The sequence below is a fragment of the Pristiophorus japonicus genome, chromosome 9 (genome assembly GCF_044704955.1).
Source record: "Pristiophorus japonicus isolate sPriJap1 chromosome 9, sPriJap1.hap1, whole genome shotgun sequence".
NCBI lineage: Eukaryota > Metazoa > Chordata > Chondrichthyes > Pristiophoridae > Pristiophorus > Pristiophorus japonicus.
The window spans coordinates 206,576,285-206,598,079 of record NC_091985.1 but is presented as its reverse complement, the minus strand read 5'-3'; the positions used below and the strand labels follow the sequence as shown (position 1 = coordinate 206,598,079).

At 47.1% G+C, this 21,795-nt stretch overlaps 1 protein-coding gene, 1 long non-coding RNA gene and 1 pseudogene across 2 annotated transcripts in view; 1 reads left to right on the top strand and 2 right to left on the bottom strand.

The window, feature by feature from the left end:
• Window positions 1-4,350, bottom strand: part of LOC139274085 (zinc finger protein 585A-like) — a 121,844-nt gene extending 117,494 nt beyond the window's left edge. Inside the window, exons 1-2 of the mRNA XM_070891134.1 lie at window positions 4,274-4,350; window positions 3,590-3,755 (exon numbers count right to left, since the gene is read on the bottom strand). The gene's annotated coding sequence lies outside the window, so the exon portion shown is untranslated. The remainder of the gene's footprint in view (window positions 1-3,589; window positions 3,756-4,273) is intronic.
• Window positions 1-21,795, bottom strand: part of LOC139273490 (zinc finger protein 850-like) — a 298,805-nt pseudogene that overhangs the window by 17,492 nt on the left and 259,518 nt on the right.
• On the top strand, window positions 4,647-18,210 carry LOC139273566 (uncharacterized). The gene is made up of 3 exons (XR_011595208.1): window positions 4,647-4,934; window positions 10,871-11,269; window positions 18,132-18,210. It is a non-coding gene; the product is annotated as an uncharacterized lncRNA (long non-coding RNA).

The window sequence follows — 21,795 nt, the reverse complement described above, 5'->3', positions numbered from 1 at the left end:
TTTCTCCTCATCTCAGTCCTAAATGGCTTACCCCTTATCCTTAGACTGTGTCTCCTGGTTCTGGACTTCCTCAACATCGGGAACATTCTTCCAGCAGCTAACCTGTCCAGTCGCGTCAGAATTTTATGTTTCTATGACATCCCCTCTCATTCTTCTAAACTCCAGTGAATACAGGCTCAGTCGATCCAGCATCTCCTCATATATCAGTCCTGCTATCCCGGGAATCAGTCTAGTGAATGTTCGCTGCACTCCCTCAATAGCAAGAACGTCCTTCCTCAGATTAGGAGACCAAAACTAAACACAATATTCCTCACCAAGGCCCTGTACAACTGCAGTAAGACCCCCCCCTGCTCCTATACTCAAATCCCCTAGCTATGAAGGCCAACATACCATTTGCCTTCTTCACCGCCTGCTGTACCTGCATGCCAACTTTCAATGACTGATGTACCATGACACCCAGGTCTCGCTGCACCTCCCCTTTTCCTAATCTGCCGCCATTCTAATAATATTCTGCCTTCATGTTTTTGCCCCCAAAGTGGATAACCTCACATTTATCCACATTATACTGCATCTGCCCACTCACCTAACCTTTCCAAGTCACCCTGCAGCCTCTTAGTGTCCTCCTCACAGCTCACACCGCCACCCAGCTTAGTGTCATCCGCAAACTTGGAGATATTACACTCAATTCCTTCCTCTAAATCATTAATGCATATTGTAAATAGCTGGGGTCCGAGCACTGAGGCACCCCACTAGTCACTGCCTGCCATTCTGAAAAGGACCCGTTTATCCCGACTCTCTGCTTCCTGTCTGCCAACCAGTTCTCTATCCACGTCAGTACATTACCCCCACTACCATGTGCTTTAATTTTGCACACCAATCTTTTGAGTTGGACCTTGTCAAAAGCCTTTTGAAAGTCCAAATGCACATCTGCTTGTTCTCCCTCGTCCACTCTACTAGTTACATCCTCAAAAAATTCTAGAAGATTTGTCAAGCAGGATTTGCCTTTCATAAATCCATGTTGACTTGGACCGATCCTGTCACTGCTTTCCAAATGCGCTGCTATTTCATCTTTAATAATTGATTCCAACATTTTCCCCACTACTGATGTCAGGCTAACCGGTCTATAATTACCTCTCCCTCCTTTTTTAAAAAGTGGGGTTACATTAGCTACCCTCCAGTCCATAGGAACTGATCCAGAGTCGATAGACTGTTGGAAAATGATCACCAATGCATCCACTGTTTCTAGGGCCACTTCCTTAAGTACTCGGGGATGCAGAATATCAGGCCCCAGGGATTTATCGGCCTTCAATCCCATCAATTTCCCTAACACAATTTCATGCCTAATAAGGATTTCCTTCAGTCCCTCCTTCTCACCAGACCCTCGGTCCCCTAGTATTTTCAGAAGGTTATGTGTGTCATCCTTCTTGAAGACAGAACCAAAGTATTTGTTCAACTGATCTGCCATTTCTTGGTTCCCCATTATAAATTCACTTGAATCTGACTGCAAGGGACCTACGTTTGTCTTTACTAATCTTTTTCTCTTCACATATCTATAGCCGCTTTTGCAATCAGTTTTTATGTTCCCTGCAAACTTCCTCTCATACTCTATTTTCTCTCTCCTAATTAAACCCTTTGTCCTCCTCTGCTGAATTCTAAATTTCTCCCAGACCTCAGGTTTGCTGCTTTTTCTGGCCAATTTATATGCCTCTTCCTTGGATCTAACACTATCCTTAATTTCCCTTGTTAGCCACGGTTGAGCCACCTTCCCCGTTTTATTTTTAGTTTTTTAGTCCAGACAGGGACGTACAATTGTTGAAGTTCATCCATGTGATCTTTAAATGTTTGCCACTGCCTATCCATCGTCAACTTTAAGTATCATTTGCGAATCTATTCTAGCTAATTCACATCTCATACCATCGAAGTTACCTTTCCTTAAGTTCAGTACCCTAGTCTCTGAATTAACTGTGTCTTTCTCCATCTTCATAAAGAATTCTACCATATTATGGTCACTCTTCCCCAAGGGGCCTCGCACAACAAGATTGCTAATTCGTCCTTTCTCATTACACAGGACCGTTATCAAACAAAATTTGACACCCAGTCACGTAAGGAAATACTGGCACAAGTGACTAAAAGCTTGTTCAAAAGGGTAAGTATTGAGAAGCATTTTAAAAGGTGGAGAGGTTTAGAGGGGGAATTCCAGACCTTATTGCCTCGGCAGCTGAAGGTATGGCCACCAATATTGGAGAGATGAAAATTGGGGCTGCTCAAGAGACCAGAATTGGAGGAAAGCAAAGATCTCTGAGGGTTGTAGGGCTGGAGGAGGTTACAGCAATAGGGAGGGGCAAGGTCCTGGGCGTATTTCAAAAAAAGGATGAGAATTCTGAAATCGAGGCATTGATGGACTTGGAGCCAATGTAGTTCAGCGAGCTCAGGGGTGATGGGTGAATGGAAATTGGTACAAGATGGGATGAGACGGCCGAGGAAAGATTGAATAGAATAGGCCTATATACTCTGGAGTTGAGAAGAACTGAAGGTGATATCATTGATACATATAAAATTCTTAGAGGAATTGACAAGGGCTGGATAGTCTAGAACTAAGAGTCCTAGTATTAGAATAAGAGATCAGCCATATAAGACTGAGATGAGAAGATATTTCTTCACTCAGAGTTGTGGATCTTTGAAATTCTCTATCGAATAGAGATCTTACTGAATGGCGGAGCAGACGGGAGGGGTCCTATGCCCTACTCCTGCTGCTACTTCTTGTGTTCTTGAGTAAGGATACGGGCAGGAGTGTTTTTGATGAGCTTAAGCTGGCGGAGAGTGCGTGGTGTGAGGCCGATGAGGAGAGCATTGCAATAATCCAATGTAGTGGTAACAGAGGCATCGATGAGGGTTTGAGCAGATGAGCTGAGGAAGGGGCAGAGACCGGCGATGTTATGGAGGTGGAAGTAAACGTACTTGGTGACTGAGGGAATATGGGTTCGGAAGCTCATCTCGGGGTTAAGTACGACGCCAATCAATAAATTGCAACTCTCCGTATCTGTGTTTCAGTATATTAGAATACTACATATCTCTAGTGATCAATTAATTGGAAATGCTTCAATATTAGTCATTATCAATATATTTAGTTATAATTCTAAATGTTCATGAATGAATACTTGATAGGTCATGCTGGTCTTTCAGATTGGTCTGTGCATCGTGATCAGTGAATTGACGACGTGCTTCCGGTTCAATCTTTCCATTGGCTTTCTCACCAGATGGGAAATATTTGAACATTGAGATCTGATGGTGTCAGTGTGAGTTCAGTCCCACCTAATGTACAGAGATGGGTCCATCTGCTGGGCTCTGCCTCAAACTGGAGTTATCTCTTAGATCAAAGCCCTTTACTCTAAAACACAGACAAGATTCACTGTGACTGTGTTCAGAGACAGAAACTGATCTCACTTCACATCCCATTACACGGCCCTCATGCTGGATAATTGTGCTTGGTGGTCAGACTCTCCCAGTCTCATTTCCTGTCTTACCTTGTAACCTGTGTGTACTGTCTACAGGACCGGTGTGTATCTGAGTAAATGGCACTTTCTCTTACCTTTCTCCCCAGTCGATCTATTGAAGCACTTTCAATCGGAAGGGGCTCACTGGTTGGTGCTTTCTCAATCCTGTGCTGGTTCACCTGCTGTTGTTCCTCAGTCCACAATCCCTGTTTCCTTCCAGCTGTGGAACTTTCTCAATCACTCCACTATTCGCTGAGAGATCTAATTAGGACAAGGCAGAAAATGAGAAGAATATTAATGTTGTGAAGTGGAATGTAGTGTAAAGTGTTTTGCCAACGATTCAGCAAAGTATATGTTCAGTATTTCTGTTTGATTTTATCCTTTTCCTCAAATCTCTGTCCCGCCCATCTGGACTTACAGAAAATCACCAGAATTCTTCCCACACTGTCTGAGCTCACTGGGCCCCCGGGTTACACACTGTCTGATCTCACTGGGCCCCCTGGGTTACACACTGTCTGAGCTCACTGGGCCCCCCAGGTTACACACTGTCTGATCTCACTGGGCCCCCGGGTTACACACTGTCTGATCTCACTGGGCCCCCGGGTTACACACTGTCTGATCTCACTGGGTCCCCGGGTTGCACACTGTCTGATCTCACTGGGCCCCCGGGTTACACACTGTCTGAGCTCACTGGAAGTTTCAGTCTATCTCCCGCATGTCCCCAAACCCTGAGCTCCGGGGCTGTGTGTTCAGTTCGGTGTTTTCCCTCACAGACTCACCGCCCGCTGGCCGAGCGCTCTGCGCCGACCCCAGCCACACACCATCAGTCCGGTTCCCTGCGGCCCCCGGTTCCCCACGGCCCCCGGTTCCCCACATTGTCCAACCACTGGTTACAGCAAACTGCGCGGCATCCGAGGACTGGGGGTGGGGGAGGGCGGCACCGAGCATGCGCACTGCCACCACAGAGCGCCCCAGCTGCATAAATTAATGACCCTGCGAGAGTCGAGACCGTCTATTGGCTGCACGAAGCAGATTGCCAGCCACTCACACCAATAGAAGCCGGCAGCGCCACGGAGTCCCGCCCACAGTGTTGAAGAGGCGCTGGGCAGCTCGGGGGTCACGTGGCTCCTGATTTTAAAAATTGCGGCCGTTCAACCGTTCACCGGGGACGTTACTGCCCCGCTCACATCGCCTGTTATGTCACAGGTGGCGTCGGTGCTGAGGGGCGGGACTGCTCGCAGTGCGCTTGCGCCGGACTCCCAGCTCATACAATCCCTCAGTCCTGCAGTATTAATAATAACTTTTCTTTATAGAGTGCCTTTAATGTTGTAAAACGTCCCAAGGCGCTTCACAGCAGTGTTACAGGACACAACACATACATTTCACACCGAGCCACAAAAGAAGAAATTGCGGCAGATGACCAAAAGCTGGGTCAAAGAGGTAGGTTTTAAGGAGGGTCTGAAAGTAGGAAAGAGGCGGAGAGGTTTAGGGAGGGAGTTCCAGAGCTCGGGGCCCAGGCAGCTGAAGGGCCGGACACCGATGGTGGAGCGATTATAATCAGGGATGGTCAAAAGGGCAGAATTTGAGGAGTGCAGACATCTTGTGGGCTGCAACAGATTCCAGAGATCGGGAGGGGCGAGGCCATGGAGTGATTTGTAAAAAGTGATGTGATAATTAACAGCAACAACTTTTAACAGGATTTTAATAGGATTGTGGCCGGAGTCAGAGTTTCGCAGTGCAACATACAGGAACATGTCTTCCAGGTATGTATTTGTATCCTGGGATCATGTGGGCTTGGACCACCAATGAACATCTAATATTCTCATTGATAATAATGGGAGCTCCGGTTGTACGAGTTCCCATTGCTATCAACAGCAACAACTTTTATTAACATCGCGCTTTTAACGTGGTATCATGTCCCAAGGTGCTTCACAGCAATGTTATAAGACAAAAAATAAATTTGGCACCGAACCACATAAGGACAAATTACAGCAGATGACCCAAAGCTTGCTCTAAGAGGGAGGTTTTATGGAGAGTCTTAAAAGAAGAAAGAAATATCCAGAGGCTGAGAGGTTTAGGGAGGGAGTTCCAGAGCTTGGGGCCCAGGCAGCTGAAGGCACGGCCACTGATGGTTGAACAGATCTCATCAGGAATGCTCGAGGGCAGATTTTGAGGAACGCAGACATCATGTGGCATTGTGAGGCTGAAAGAGTTTAGAGATAGGGAGGGGCGAGGCCATGGAGGGATTTTTAAACAAGGATGGGAATTTTGAAATCGAGGCGTTGCTTAACTGGGAGCCAATGTAGGTCAGTGAGCAAAGAGGTGATGAGTGATCAGAGACTTGATGCGAGGTAGAACACGGGCAGTCAAGTTGTGGATTACCTCTAGTTTAGGTAGGGTAGAATGTGGGAGGCCATTCAGGAGTGCGTTGGAGTAGTCAAGGTAAGTAGAGGTAACAAAGGCATGGATGAGGGTTTCAGCAGCAGATGAGCTGAGGCAGGGGCAGGCAATGTTACGGAGGTGGAAATAGACGGATTTAGATATGCCAAGGATATTTGGCCAGAAGCTAATTTCAAGGTCAAACGTGATGCCTATGTTGCTTACAGTCTGGTTTAGCCTCAGATAGATGCTAGGGAAAGGAATGGAGTCAGTGGCTGAGGAACGCAGTTTGTGGCGTGGATCATAGACAATGGCTTCGGTCTTCCCAATATTTAATTGAAGAACGTTTCTGCACATCCAGTACTGGATGTCGGACAAGCAGTCTGACAATTTAGAGACCGTGGAGGGGTCGAGAGAAGTGGTCGAGAGGTAGAGCTGGGTGTCGTCAGCGTACATGTGGAGCCTGACTCTGTGTTTTTGGATGACATCACCAAGGGGCAGCATGTAGATGAGAGATAGGAGGGGACCAAGGATAGATCCTTGGGGAACACCAGAGGTACTGATGTGGGGGCGGGAAGAGAAGCCATTGCAGGAGATTTTCTGCTTATGATTAGATGGATAGGAATGGAACCAGTCGAGTGGAGCCCCACCCAGCTGGACATTGGTGGAGAGGCCAACTGTGTCAAAGGCTGCAGACAGGTCGAGGATGGATAGTGCACCTTTGTCACAGTTACAAAGACTGTCATTTGTGATTTTGATGAGAGCAGTTTCAGTACTGTGGCAAGAGCGGAAATCAGATTGAAGGGATTCAAACGAGGAGTTCTGGGAGAGATGGTCATGAATTTGGGAGGAGGCAACACAGTCAAGGACTTTGGAGAGGAAAGGGAGTTAGAGATGGGGCGGTAGCTAACAATCACAGTGGAGTCAAGAGTTTTATTTTGAGGAGAGGGGTGATGACAGCAGACTTGTATGAGAGGGGGACAGTTCTTCTTAGGCAGTCCCTCGAAGTCGAGGATGACTTGCTTCCATATTAATAAGTTCTCAGATGACTGAAGTCCAATGCGGGACGTACAGTCTCTGTTACAGGTGGGGCAGATGTTGGTTGAAGGGACGGGTGGGTGAAATGCTTTGGTTGCTGTGCACTCCTGCTGTTTGCGCTTGTCTTCTGCGTGCTCCGGGTGAAGAGACTCGAGGTGTTTGGTGCCTTCCCGGATGCTTCTCCTCCACTTTGAGCAGCCTTGGGCCAGGGATTCCCAGTTGTCAGTGAGGATATTGCACTTTTTCAAGGAAGTTTTGAGGATGTCCTTGCAGTGTTTCCTCTACCCACTTGGGGCTCGCTTGCCGTGTCGGAGCTCCGAATAGAGCGCTTGTTTTGGAGTGTAATATCGGGCATGTGGACAATGTGGCCCATCCATCAGAGCTGATTGAACGTGCTCAATGCCTCGATGCTGGGGATGATGTCTTGAGTGAGAACAGTGACGTTGGTGTGCCTTTCCTGCCAATGGATTTGCAGGATCTTGCGGAGGCAACGTTGGTGATACTTCTCCAATGCTTTGAGGTGCCTGCTGTATATGGTCCATGTCTCTGAAGCATGTAGGAATGCGGATGTCACTACTGCTCTGTAGACCATGAAGGAGACAGTACCCGAGGAGAGATAACTGTCAACAATGTCAGCTATCATGGGAGCCAGAAAAGGAACTTGTGTGGTCAGCAGTTTCGTGGGAATAGGGTCAAGGAAGCAGGAAGTGGGTCGCATGGACAAGTGGAGCATGGAGAGGTGAAGAGGGGAGATCAGAGAGAAACTAGAGAAAGATGCGAGTTTAGAACTAGGGCAAGGGTGCACTTCAGAGGAACATTGCCCCCGTGGGCAAGGGGAAGGAAGGGAACTGGAAGAGGCAAATGATTGGATGGTCTCAATCTTTGAGACAAGGAAGTCCATGAGCTCCTCACACTTGTTGTTGGAGGTAAGTGTGATGGAGACAGGGGAGAGGGGTTTAAGGAGATGGTTAGCAGTAGAGAATAGTAGTCGAAGGTTATCTTTGCATTCCAGAATGATCCTGGAACAGTGAGCAGTTTTTGCAGACAGGAGCAGGACCTGAGAATGCTTCATGTGGTCAAGCCAGATCTGGAGGTGAATGACTAACCCACTTGTCCGTTCAAGTCTGTGCCCCTTGGACATGAGGGAGTGAAGATAAGGGCTGTACCAGGGGGAACGGCTAGGGTGAGAGAGAGTAATAATGGGGACTAGGGCATCAAAGGTGGTAGTGAGGGTGTGGGTGAGCAGATCGGTGGCTGCAGAAATGTCATGGTGAAAGGAGGACCAAAGGTTGGACAGTTGGAGTTGATAAGTGCAGTTGTCAGAGAGTTTGAAGAAAGTGTTTTCCAGGGGAGGATGCAGAAGGAAGTAGATTTGGGTGGGGGGACGGGGCATGTGGGTGGAGAGCGATACAAGGAAATGGTCAGAGATGGCCTTATCTGTAATTGGAACGGTAGGAATATCGAGGCCACGAGAGATGGCAAGGTCAAGGGGGAGGCCGTGAGTATGGGTTGAGGAGTTCACATGGAGGGAGAGATTAAGGGAGGACAGGAGGGTAGTGAACTTGGAGGAGAGAGAACTTGATGAATTGAGATGGAGGTTGAAATCACCGAGGATGAGAAGTCACTCGGTGCTGAGGGAGGAGAGCATTGAGAATATTATCAGTGATAACGTTTTAATCATACTTGGGAGGGTGGTAGAGGATGAGAATTTTAAATGAGGTGAGAGGGGTGGAATAAGGTGAGATGTTCAAAGGAGTTGAAAGTGCCAGAGGAGTAATTTGGTGATGAGAGCCACACCGCCACCACAGCGGTCTGGGCGGGGCAAGTGGTGGAAGGTGTAGCCGGGAGGGGAGGCTTCATTTAAAGGTAATGTGCCATCATCCCTCAGCCAGGTTTCAGTTAGGACCATGATGTCGATGCAATCATCCACGATAAGCTCATGGATGGCAAGGGTCTTGTCCGCAAGTGAACGGACAAAGTGCAAGGAGATGCAGAGAGGATCGGTGATGGCTGATCCACTGCCAGCATCCACAGGGTCAGGGATTGGGACTGGTGAGTTGGGCGGGAAGGAGATTGGCAAGGTTAGCATCCCCCCCCAGCCCCCCAGGCAAGCTGGGTGACAAGGTGGGTGAGAGGAGGATGGGACAGTTGGGTTGCTGGTCGAGAGGAGACAGCGACGAGTGCCACGGTGGGCTCTTTGGCGGATGCCAAGAGAGTCACAGAGGGAAGCTGCAGGCTTGTCTCAAAGGGAGTTGAGCTTGGGACGGTGGCAGGAGAGTGGGGAGATCGGAGAGTAATGAAGGGTTGGGGGAGGGATTTGGGAGGGCAGAGTATCCGAGAGAGGAGAGATGAAAGGCGGCAGGACGACAGGAGAGATGGTCAGGGAGGGATAGAGAGAAAAGAAAATGCGGGAGAAGGATGTGGAAATAGAAGGTAATGGCTCGGGTCCGAAGCGGCAGCAAATAGACACGGGAGAAAAAACTCAGTTTACACAGTGAATACTGCAATACGAATTCTACAAGAGTACAATCAGTATAATCAAGATCAATTATATTGAAACAAAATTGATTAATATATAGATTAATTATATGTAAACTTAAAATCAGAATTTGAGTAATTGAAAAGTTAAATCAGTCTCTGGCTGTCTCATTAAATCATTAAATGAATTCTCGGGTAGATCAAAAGGCACAATGAGAAGTAATAATTCCAAAGACCATTGATTCAACTTCTGTCCTGTGATTGTATGAACTGATGCTCTCCACACTCTGTCCTGTGATTGTATGAACTGATGCTCTCCACTCTCTGTCCTGTGATTGTATGAACTGATGCTCTCCACTCTCTTTCCTGTGATTGTATGAACTGGTGCTCTCCACTCTCTGTCCTGTGATTGTATGAACTGATGCTCTCCACTCTCTGTCCTGTGATTGTATGAACTGATGCTCTCCACTCTCTTTCCTGTGATTGTATGAACTGGTGCTCTCCACTCTCTGTCCTGTGATTGTATGAACTGATGCTCTCCACTCTCTGTCCCGTGAAAGTTTCAACTCATAATTTCTATATAGTTTGTTTAAAATACAGAGGGAAGCTTCCTCTAGATTGTCCCATCAAACATGTCCTTTTCTGCTCACTTTATTACGTACACCAACACAAAGTTTGCCGGGTACAGTTTGATCCTGATCACTGCAAATCCCTTCAGCCTTTCCACTCTGCTCTCTCCAGATGTAATTAGTTACAAGACAGCATGAAACAAATAGGAACCTCGGATTTTAGTTTTGAAATGAAGATTTGAGTTGCTTTGGGTGGATTCTCTGCAGCAGGAGAGGTGGTTGCGGGCTGGTGTAGCGGAGCGCGGTAATGGTCCGACACATGGACGGGGAGGCTTCATAAACAATTGGTGTACGCCGCAAACCGGGAATAATAACCTGAACTACCGGCGCTTGCAGCTTCGGGGCTTTACCGCCCTCTCTCTGGCCGCGCTGGACTCCAGCCACCACCTCGCTCGGCTCAACCTCACTCTCACTCTCTCCCTTTAAATCTAATCTCCAAATCACCCCATCAGCAGCGGCTGCCTTCTATTCCCCTTTCGTTGCGGTCAGATATATAGATATAAATTAATGGTGATGTAGATCAATAATTCCCTTTTATCGGCAGTAATTCAGTCACGATTGTGGGCCGGGCGTTGAGATGCCAACTTCAGGGGAGGAGAGGGAGGGGAACCAGTGAGTGTAGAACTGAACCCAGAGAGAGTTGGTGGTGAAAACTGGGAGCGGAGGACATTTTATCTTGAGACATGTGATGTGTTTGAATTTTAGGACAGGGAGGATGGAGAGTGTATGGGATGGGAGTTTACAGCTTTGGAGGAACAAGAGAGGAAAGAATGTTCCATAGAATCAAGAATTATTTGTTCTGAATTTCTGTCCTGTTCTTGAACTAATGATTTTTGTCAACTCCTTTTGCAGGGTATTAGAAGGGGAGGATTTGCAGACGGGAACTGAAACCAAACATCACATCAAGAGCTGTCGGAATTACTCGATTTCTCAGGACCTAAATATCATCAGCCTTTGAATGTGGAAGGAGAAATGTTTGTTTGTTCTGTCTGTGGGAAAAGATTTCCAACATCAGTGTGACTGGAAAAGCACCGAGACACACACACCCGAGTGAGAGTGTTCCAGTGCACTGACTCTGGAAAGAGCTTGAACCAGCTACACAGCCTGAAAAAACATTGCACCATTCACAGCGGGGAGACACTGTACATGTGTTGTGTGTGTGAACGAGGCTTCAACTAATCGTCCAACTTGGAGAGACAGAAGGACACCCGCACCACAGAGAAACTGTGGGAATGTGGAGACTGTGGGAAGGTATTCAATTACCATCTGAGCTTCAAATTCATTGGCGCATTCACACTGGGGAGAGGCTGTTAACCTGCTCAGCGTGTGGGAAGGGATTCACTAGTTCATCCAGCCTGATAAACCCCACATCCCTCACTGTAACACTGTGATATACCCCACACCCCTCAATTTAATACTCTGCTGTACCCCACACCCCTCTATTTAACACTGATATACCCCACATCCCTCACTGTAACACTGAAAAGGCAGAATTTGAGGAGTGCAGACATCTTGTGGGCTGAAACAGATCCCAGAGATCGGGAGGGGCGAGGCCATGGAGTGGTTTGTAAAAAGTGATTTGTGATTATTAACAACAACAATTTTTAACCGTGAGTCTTGTTTATTTTGTTTATTTGTACTTGGGACGTGCTGACAACGGAAGAATGAGCATAATCTGATAGAATGTTACATTAAGTTTGAAAGTGATTTAGTTAAATCCAAAACTGGGATCTTCAATTTAAACAAACAATCTTTTTTTCGGTACAAGGGACGAGTTGGTTAAGGTAGATTGAGAAACTACATTAAAAGGCATGACGGTAGATAAGCAATGGTGAGCATTAAAGAATTAATACATAATTTACAACAAACATTCATTCCTTTAAGAAACACAAACCCCACAGGAAAGGTGGTCCAACCGTGGCTAACAAGAGAAGTTAAAGATATTTTTAGATCAAAGGAACAGGTTTATAATGTTGCCAAAAGAGCAGTAAGTCTGGGGATTGGGAGCATTTTAGAATTAAGCAAGGAAGGACCGAGAAGCTGATAAGGGAAAATAGAAAATGAGCGTTAACGAGCCAGAGACATAAAAACAGAACTGTAAAAGCTTCTATATGTATGTTGAAAAGGAAAAGATTAGCAAAAGTAAATGTGGGTCCCCTACAGGCTGAGACTGCAGAAATTATAATGGGGAATAAAGAAATGGCAGAGAAATTAAACATATACTTTGGGGGGGAAATTGCACTTAGAGGCTTCCTTTGGGTGAAAGCCTCCGACCGGAATTATTTTAACAAAATGACCTGGTGGTCCCGGAGGAACATAGGGTTGTGGTCGGAGTCCTAGTTTCGCAGTGCAACATACAGGAACATGTCTTCCAGGTATGTATTTGTATCCTGGGATCACGTGGACCTGGATACCAATGAACATCTAATATTCTCATTGATAATAATGGGAGCTCTGGTTGTACGAATTCCCATTGCTATCAACAGCAACAACTTTTATCAATATGGTGCTTTTAACGTGGTATAATGTCCCAAGGTGCTTCACAGCAATGTTATAAGACAAAAAATAAATTTGGCACCGAACCACATAAGAACAAATTACAGAAGATGACCAAAAGCTTGGTCAAAGAGGGAGGTTTTATGGAGAGTCTTCAACAAAATAAGAAATATCCAGAGGCTGAGAGGTTTAGGGAGGGAGTTCCAGAGCTTAGGGCCCAGGCAGCTGAAGGCACGGCCACTGATGGTTGAACAGATCTCATCAGGAATGCTCGAGGGCAGATTTTGAGGAACGCAGACATCATGTGGCATTGTGAGGCTGAAAGAATTTAGAGATGGGAGGGGCGAGGTCATGGAGGGATTTTTAAACAAGGATGGGAATTTTGAAATCGAGGCGTTACTTAACTGGGAGCCAATGTAGGTCAGTGAGCTAAGAGGTGATGAGTGATCAGAGACTTGAGGCGAGTTAGGACACGGGCAGTCAAGTTGTGGATTACCTCAAGTTTACATAGGGTAGAATGTGGGAGGCCATTCAGGAGTGCGTTGGAGTAGTCAAGGTAATAGAGGTAATAAAGGCATGGATGAGGGTTTCAGCAGCAGATGAGCTGAGGCAGGGGCAGGTGCGGGCAATGTTACGGAGGTGGAAATAGACGGATTTAGATATGCCAAGAATATTTGGCCAGAAGCTAATTTCTAGGTCAAACGTGATGCCTAGGTTGCTTACAGTCTGGTTTAGCCTCAGATAAATGCTAGGGAAAGGAATGGAGTCAGTGGCTGAGGAACACAGTTTGTGGCGTGGATCATAGACAATGGCTTCGGTCTTCCAAATATTTAATTGAACGTTTCTGCTCATCCAGTACTGGATGTCGGACAAGCAGTCTGACAATTTAGAGACCATGGAGGGGTCGAGAGAAGTGGTCGAGAGGTAGAGCTGGGTGTCGTCAGCGTACATGTGGAGCCTGACTCCGTGTTTTTGGATGACATCAACAAGGGGCAGCATGTAGATGAGAGATAGGAGGGGACCAAGGATAGATCCTTGGGGAACACCAGAGGTACTGATGTGGGGGCGGGAAGAGAAGCCATTGCAGGAGATTTTCTGCTTATGATTAGATGGATAGGAATGGAACCAGTCGAGTGGAGCCCCACCCAGCTGGACATTGGTGGAGAGGCGTTGGAGGAGGATGGAGTGGCCAACTGTGTCAAAGGCTGCAGACAGGTCGAGGAGGGATAGTGCACCTTTGTCACAGTTACAAAGACTGTCATTTGTGACTTTGATGAGAGCAGTTTCAGTACTGTGGCAAGGGTGGAAATCAGATTGAAGGGATTCAAACGAGGAGTTCTGGGAGAGATGGTCATGAATTTGGGAGGAGGCAACACAGTCAAGGACTTTGGAGAGGAAAGGGAGTTAGAGATGGGGCGGTAGCTAACAATCACAGTGGAGTCAAGAGTTTTATTTTGAGGAGAGGGGTGATGACAGCAGACTTGAATGAGAGGGGGACAGTTCTTCTTAGGCAGTCCCTCGAAGTCGAGGATGACTTGCTTCCACATTAATAAGTTCTCAGATGACTGAAGTCCAATGCGGGACCTACAGTCGCTGTTACAGGTGAGGCAGATGTTGGTTGAAGGGACGGGTGGGTGGAGTGCTTGGGTTGCTGTGCACGCCTTCTGCTGTTTGCGCTTGTCTTCTGCGTGCTCCGGATGAAGAGACCTGAGGTGTTTGGTGCCTTCCCGGATACTTCTCCACTTTGAGCAATCTTGGGCCAGGGATTCCCAGTTGTCAGTGGGGATGTTGCACTTTTTCAAGGAAGTTTTGAGGGTGTCCTTGCAGTGTTTCCTCTACCCACTTGGGGCTCGCTTGCTGGGTCGGAGCTCCGAGTAGAGTGCTTGTTTTGGAGTCTAATATCGGGCATGTGGACAATGTGGCCCATCCATCAGAGCTGATTGAGTGTGCTCAATGCCTCGATGTTGGGGATGATGTCCTGAGTGAGAACACTGACGTTGGTGTGCCTTTCCTGCCAATGGATTTACAGGATCTTGCGGCGGCAACGTTGGTGGTACTTCTCCAATGCTTTGAGGTGCCTGCTGTATATGGTCCATGTCTCTGAAGCATATAGGAATGCAGATATCACTACTGCTCTGTAGACCATGATGGAAATAGTATCCGAGGAGAGAGAACTGTCAACGATGTCAGCTATCATGGGAGCCAGAAAAGGAAGTTGTGTGGTCAGCAGTTTCGTGGGAATAGGGTCAAGGGAGCAGGAAATGGGTCGCATGGACAAGTGGAGCGTGGAGAGGTCAAGAGGGGAGATCAGAGAGAAACTAGAGAAAGATGCAAGTTTAGAACTAGGGCAAGGGTGCACTTCAGAGGAACATTGCCCCCGTGGGCAAGGGGAAGGAAGGGAACTGGAAGAGGCAGATGATCAGATGGTCTCAATCTTTGAGACAAGGAAGTCCATGAGCTCCTCACTTGTTGTTGGATGTGAGTGTGAAGGAGACAGGGGAGAGGGGTTTAAGGAGACGGTTAGCAGTAGAGAATAGTAGCCAAAGGTTATCTTTGCATTCCAGAATGATCCTGGAACAGTGAGCAGTTTTTGCAGACAGGAGCAGGACCCGAGAATGCTTCATGTGGTCAAGCCAGATCTGGAGGTGAATGACTAACCCACTTGTCCATTCAAGTCTGTGCCCCTTGGACATGAGGGAGTGAAGATAAGGGCTGTACCAGGGGGAACAGCTAGGGTGATAGAGAGTAATAATGGGGACTAGGGCATCAAAGGTGGTAGTGAGGGTGTGGGTGAGCAGATCGGTGGCTGCAGAAATGTCATGGTGAAAGGAGGACCAAAGGCTGGACAGTTGGAGTTGATAAGTGCAGTTGTCAGAGAGTTTGAAGAAAGTGTTTTCCAGGGGAGGATGCAGAAGGAAGTAGATTTGGGTGGGGGGACGGGGCATGTGGGTGGAGAGCGATACAAGGAAATGGTCAGAGATTGCCTTATCTGTAATTGGAACGGTAGGATGGCAAGGTCAAGGGGGAGGCCGTGAGTATGGGTTGAGGAGTTCACATGGAGGGAGAGATTAAGGTAGGACAGGAGGGTAGTGAACTCGGAGGAGAGAGAGCTTGATAAATTGAGATGGAGGTTGAAATCACCGAGGATGAGAAGTCACTCGGTGCTGAGGGAGGAGAGCAGTGAGGTTATATCAGTGATAACGTTTTAATCATACTTGGGAGGGCGGTAGAGAATGAGAATTTTAAATGAGGTGAGAGGGGTGGAATAAGGTGAGATGTTCAAAGGAGGAGAAAGTGCCAGAGGAGTAATTTGGTGATGAGAGCCACACCGCCACCACAGCAGTCTGGGCGGGGCAAGTGGTGGAAGGTATAGCCGGGAGAGGAGGCTTCATTTAAAGGTAATGTGCCATCATCCCTCAGCCAGGTTTCAGTTAGGACCATGATGTCGATGCAATCATCCACGATAAGCTCATGGGTGGCAAAGGTCTTGTCCGCAAGGGAACGGACAAAGTGCAAGGAGATGCAGAGAGGATCGGTGATGGCTGATCCACTGCCAGCATCCACAGGGTCAGGGATTGGACGGGTGAGTTGGGCGGGAAGGAGATTGGCAAGATTAGCGCCCCCCCCCACCCCCGCCCCCCAGGCAAGCTGGGTGGCAAGGTTGGTGAGAGGATGATGGGACAGTTGGGGTTGCTGCTCGTGAGGAGACAGCGACGAGTGCCACGTTGGGCTCTTTGGCGGATGCCAAGAGAGGCACAGAGGGAAGCTGCAGGCTTGTCTCAAAGGGAGTCGAGCCTGGGACGGTGGCAGGAGAGTGGGGAGGTCGGAGAGTAATGAAGGGTTGGGGGAGGGATTTGGCAGGGCAGAGTTTCCGAGAGAGGAGAGATGAAAGACGACATGACGACAGGAGAGGCTGGTCAGGGAGGGAGAGAGAAAAAAGAAAATGCGGGAGAAGGAAGTGGAAATAGAAGGAAATGGCTCGGGTCCGAAGTGGCAGCAAATAGACACAGGGGAAAACTCAGTTTACACAGTGAATAGGGAATACTGCAATAGTGATTCTACAAGAGTACAATCAGTATAATCAAGATCAATTATATTGAAACAAAATTGATTAACATATCGATTAATTATAAGTAAACTTAAAATCAGATTTTGAGTAATTGAAAAGTTAAATCAGTCTCTAGCTGTCTCATTAAATCAGTAAATCAATTCTCGGGTAGATCAAAAGGCACAATGAGAAGTAATCATTCCAAAGAGCATTCATCCAACTTCTGTCCTGTGATTGTATGAAACTGATGCTCTCCACACTCTGTCTTGTGATTGTATGAACTGGTGCTCTCCACTCTCTGTCCCGTGATTGTATGAACTGATGCTCTCCACTCTCTGTCTTGTGATTGTATGAACTGGTGTTCTCCACTCTCTGTCCTGTGATTGTATGAACTGATGCTCTCCACTCTCTGTCCTGTGATTGTATGAACTGGTGTTCTCCACTCTCTGTCCTGTGATTGAATGAACTGGTGCTCTCCACTCTCTGTCCTGTGATTGTATGAACTGATGCTCTCCACACTCTGTCTTGTGATTGTATGAACTGGTGCTCTCCACTCTCTGTCCCGTGATTGTATGAACTGATGCTCTCCACTCTCTGTCCTGTGATTGTATGAACTGGTGTTCTCCACTCTCTGTCCTGTGATTGTATGAACTGGTGCTCTCCACTCTCTGTCCTGTGAAAGTTTCAACTCATAATTTCTAAATAGTTTGTTTAAAATACAGAGGGAAGCTCCCTCTACATTGTCCCATCAAACATGTCCTTTTCTGCTCACTTTATTACTTGCACCGACACAAAGTTTGCCGGGTACAGTTTGATCATGATCACTGCAAATCCCTTCAGCCTTTCCACTCTGCTCTCTCCAGATGTAATTAGTTACAAGACAGCATGAAACAAACAGGAACTTCGGATTTTAGTTTTGAAATGAAGATTTGAGTTGCTGTGGGTGGATTCTCTGTAGCAGTGGAGCAGAGCGCGGTAATGGTCCGACGGGGAGGCTTCATAAACAATTGGTGTACGCCGCAAACCGGGAATAATAACCTGAACTACCGGCGCTTGCAGCTTCGGGGCTTTACCGCCCTCTCTCCGGCCCGCTGGACTCCAGCCACCACCTCGCTCGGCTCAACCTCACTCTCACTCTCTCCCTTTAAATCTAATCTCCAAATCACCCCGTCAGCAGCGGCTGCCTTCTATTCCCGCTTCGCTGCGGTCGGATATATAGATATAAATTAATGGTGATGTAGATTAATAATTCTCTTTTATCGGCAATAATTCAGTCACGATTGTGGGCGTTGAGATGCCGACTTCAGGGGAGGAGAGGGAGGGGAACCAGTGAGTGCAGAACTGAACCCAGAGAGAGTTGGTGGTGAAAACTGGGAGCGGGGGACATTTTATCTTGAGACGTGTGATGTGTTTGAATTTCAGGACAGGGAGGATGGAGAGTGTATGGGACGGGGATTTACAGCTTTGGAGGAACAAAAGAGGAAAGAATGTTCCATAGAATCAAGAATTGTTTGTTCTGAATTTCTGTCCTGTACTTGAAGTAATGATTTTTGTCAACTGCTTTTGCAGGATATTAGAAGGGGAGGATTTGCAGACTGGAAATTCAAACCAAACATCACATCAAGAGCTGCTGGAGTTACTCGATTCCTTAGGACCTGAATATCATCAGCCTTTGAATGTGGAAGGAGAAATGTTTGTTTGTTCTGCCTGTGGGAAAATATTTCCAACATCAGTGTGACTGGAAAAGCACCGAGACACACACACACCTGAGTGAGAGTGTTCCAGTGCACTGACTCTGGAAAGAGCTTTAACCAGCTACACAGCCTGAAAAAACATTGCACCACTCACAGCGGGGAGACACTGTACATGTGTTGTGTGTGTGAACGAGGCTTCAACTAATCGTCCAACTTGGAGAGACACAAGGACACCCGCACCGCAGAGAAACTGTGGGAATATGGAGACTGTGGGAAGGGATTCAATTACCATCTGAGCTTCAAATTCATTGGCGCATTCACACTGGGGAGAGACCATTCATCTGCTCCCTGTGTGTGTGTGGGGGGGATTCACTCCGTCATTCCACCTGCTGATACACCAGCGAGTTTATACTGGGGAGAGACTTTTAACCTGCTCAGCGTGTGGGAAGGGATTCACTAGTTCATCCAGCCTGATAAACCCCACATCCCTCACTGTAACACTGTGATATACCCCACAGCCCTCAATTTAATACTCTGATATACCCCACACCCCTCAATTTAACACTGATACACCCCACGCCCCTCAATTTAACACTCTGATATACCCCACACCCCTCACACTAACACTCTGATATCCTCCGCCATTTCCGCTACCTCCAGCATCATCCCACCACCAATCACATCTTCCCGTCCCCTCTCAGCATTCTGAAGGGGCTGCTCCCTCTGCGACACCCTGGTCCATTCCACAGTCACCTCCAGCACACTCTTCCCGTTCTCACAACACCTTTCCGCAAACACAGGAGATGCAACACCTGCCCTTTTACCTCTCCCTTCCCATTATCCAAAGCCCTAAATACTCCTTCCAGGTGAAACAACGATTTACTTGTATTCTTTCAATTTAGTATACTGTATTCGCTGCTCACAAAGTGGGTCTCCTCTATATTGGGGAGACCAAGGGTAGATTAGGTGATCGCTTTGTGGCACACCTCCGTTCAGTTTGCAAGTATGACCCTGAGCTTCCGGTCGCCTGTCACTTTAATTCTCCTCTCCACTCCCATTCTGGCCTATTTGTCCTCGGACTCCTACACTGTTCCAATGAAGCTCAATGCAAGCTCGAGGAACAGTACCTCATCTTTCGTTTGGGCACTTTACAGCCTTCTAGACTCAACATTGAGTTTGATCATTTCAGAGTGTAGCTGCTGCCAATCTTTGGCTCCCCTTACCCCCTCCCCCTCCCCCTTCCACCACCACCACCACCGCACCCCCCCCCCCCCACTCCCCTCACCAGAGCCCATTTCTTTCTTTTTTTCTCTTTGTCTCTACTGGCAGCTGGTCATTATCCCGCCATTCACACCCTATCCTGACCAATGGTTTTTTTTTAACTCCTAGCATTACCATTTGCATTTGGGCCATCGTACCTTTTGTCTCTCTAATCTCTCCTGTCTTCCAACCTGTCACAGACCTTCCCTTCTGTTCTTTCTTCTCCTCCCCCTTTCAGTGCTTGTTAAGAATCCTTTCTTTCGAACAATCTTCAGTTCTGTTGAAGGCCATCGACCCGAAACGCTAGCTCCACTTTCTTTCCACAGATGCTGCCTGACCCGCTGAGATTTTCAGTATTTTCATTATACTCAATACCCATCACTGTAACACTCTCTTAAAACCCACAACACTCACTGTAACACTCTGATCTACCCAACCCCCTTCACTGTAACACACTGATGTACCCCACACCCATTACTTTAATAATGATAAACCCCACACCTCTCACTTTAACACTCTGATATACCCCACACCCTTCACAGTGGCACACTGATACACCGCACACCCCCCTCTCTGTAACACTGATATACCCACACCTCTCACAGTAACACATGGATATGCCCTATAACCCTCAATGTAAAACACTAGTATACCCAACACTGCTCAGTATAAAATGCTGATATACCCAACACCTATCATTGTAATACATTGATATACTCCACACCCCTCAACGTTACACTCTGATATGCTAATACCCCTCACTGTCACATACTGATTAGCTCACACCCCACACTGTAACTCTCTGATATTCCAGACACCACTCTAAAATTTTGGTATACACCACATCCCTCACTATATAACACACTGATGTACACCAATCTCTCACTGTAACACACTGATGTACCCCACACCCATCACTTTAACATTAATATACCCCACCCCCCTCACTGTAACACTCTGATATGCCCTGTACCCCTCACTGTAACAGTGATATAGCCCACACCCCTTAATGTAACACTGATACACCACACACTCCTAACCATAAAAATAATATACCCCACACACATCACTGTAACATTCTGATATAACCAACACCACTCTCTGTAACTCTCTGATATACCCTGAACCCAACACTGCAACATTTTTTTGTACCCCACGCCCTCCACTGTAACACACTGATATACCCCACAGCCATCACTTTCACAATGATATACCCCATATCCCTCACTGGAACACTCTGATATACATGGCACCCCTCACTGTAACACATTGATATAATAATAACTTTTATATAGCACTTTTAATGTAGCAAATCATCCCAAGGCGCTTCACAACAGTTTTACAGACTAACAGATAAATTTGACACCGAGCTACAGAAGAAATTAAGGCTGATGACCAAAAGCTTGTTTAAAGAGGTAGGTTTTAAGGACCTTCTTAAAGGAGGAAAGAAAGGTAGAGAGCCACAAAGGTTTAGGGAGGGAGTTCCAGAGCTTAGGCAGCTGAAGGCCTAGCCACCGATGGTTGAACAGTTATAATGAGGGATGTTCAAGGCCAGAGTTTGAGGAATGCAGACATCTTGTGGGGTTGTGAGGTTGAAAATGATTAGAGATAGGGAGGGGCAAGTCCATGGAGTGATTTTGGAAACAAGAATGTAAATTTTGAAATTGAGGTGTTGTTTAACTGGGAGCCAATGTAGGTCAGAAAGCACAGGAGTGATGGGTGATCTTGACTTAATGCGGGTTAGTACATGGGCTGCTGAGTTTTGGATGACTTCAAGTTCACGTAGTGTGGAATGTGGTAGACTGGCCAGGAGAGAGTTGGAGTAGTCAAGTCTAGAGGTAACAAAGGCATGAATGAGGGTTTCAGCAGCACAAGAGCTGAGGCAGGGGCGGAGGTGGGTAATGTTACGGAGGTGGAAAAAGGCGGTTTTAGTTATGCCACGGATATGTGGTTGGAAACTCATTTCAGGGTCAAATATGATAGCTACGTTGCGAGCAATCTTGTTCTCCCTCAGATTGATGCTAGGGAGAGGGATGGAGTCAGTGGTTAGGGAACTCAGTTTGTGGCGGGGACCAAAGATAATGACTTTGGTCTTCCCAATATTTAATTGGAGAAAATTTTTGCTCATCCAGTACTTGATGTCGGACAAGCAATCTGACAATTTAGATACCAAGCATGGGTCAAGACAAATTGTGGAGAGGTAGAACTGGGTGTCGTCTGTGTACATGTGGAAACTGACTCCGTGTTTTTGGATGATATCACCAAGGGGCAGTATATAG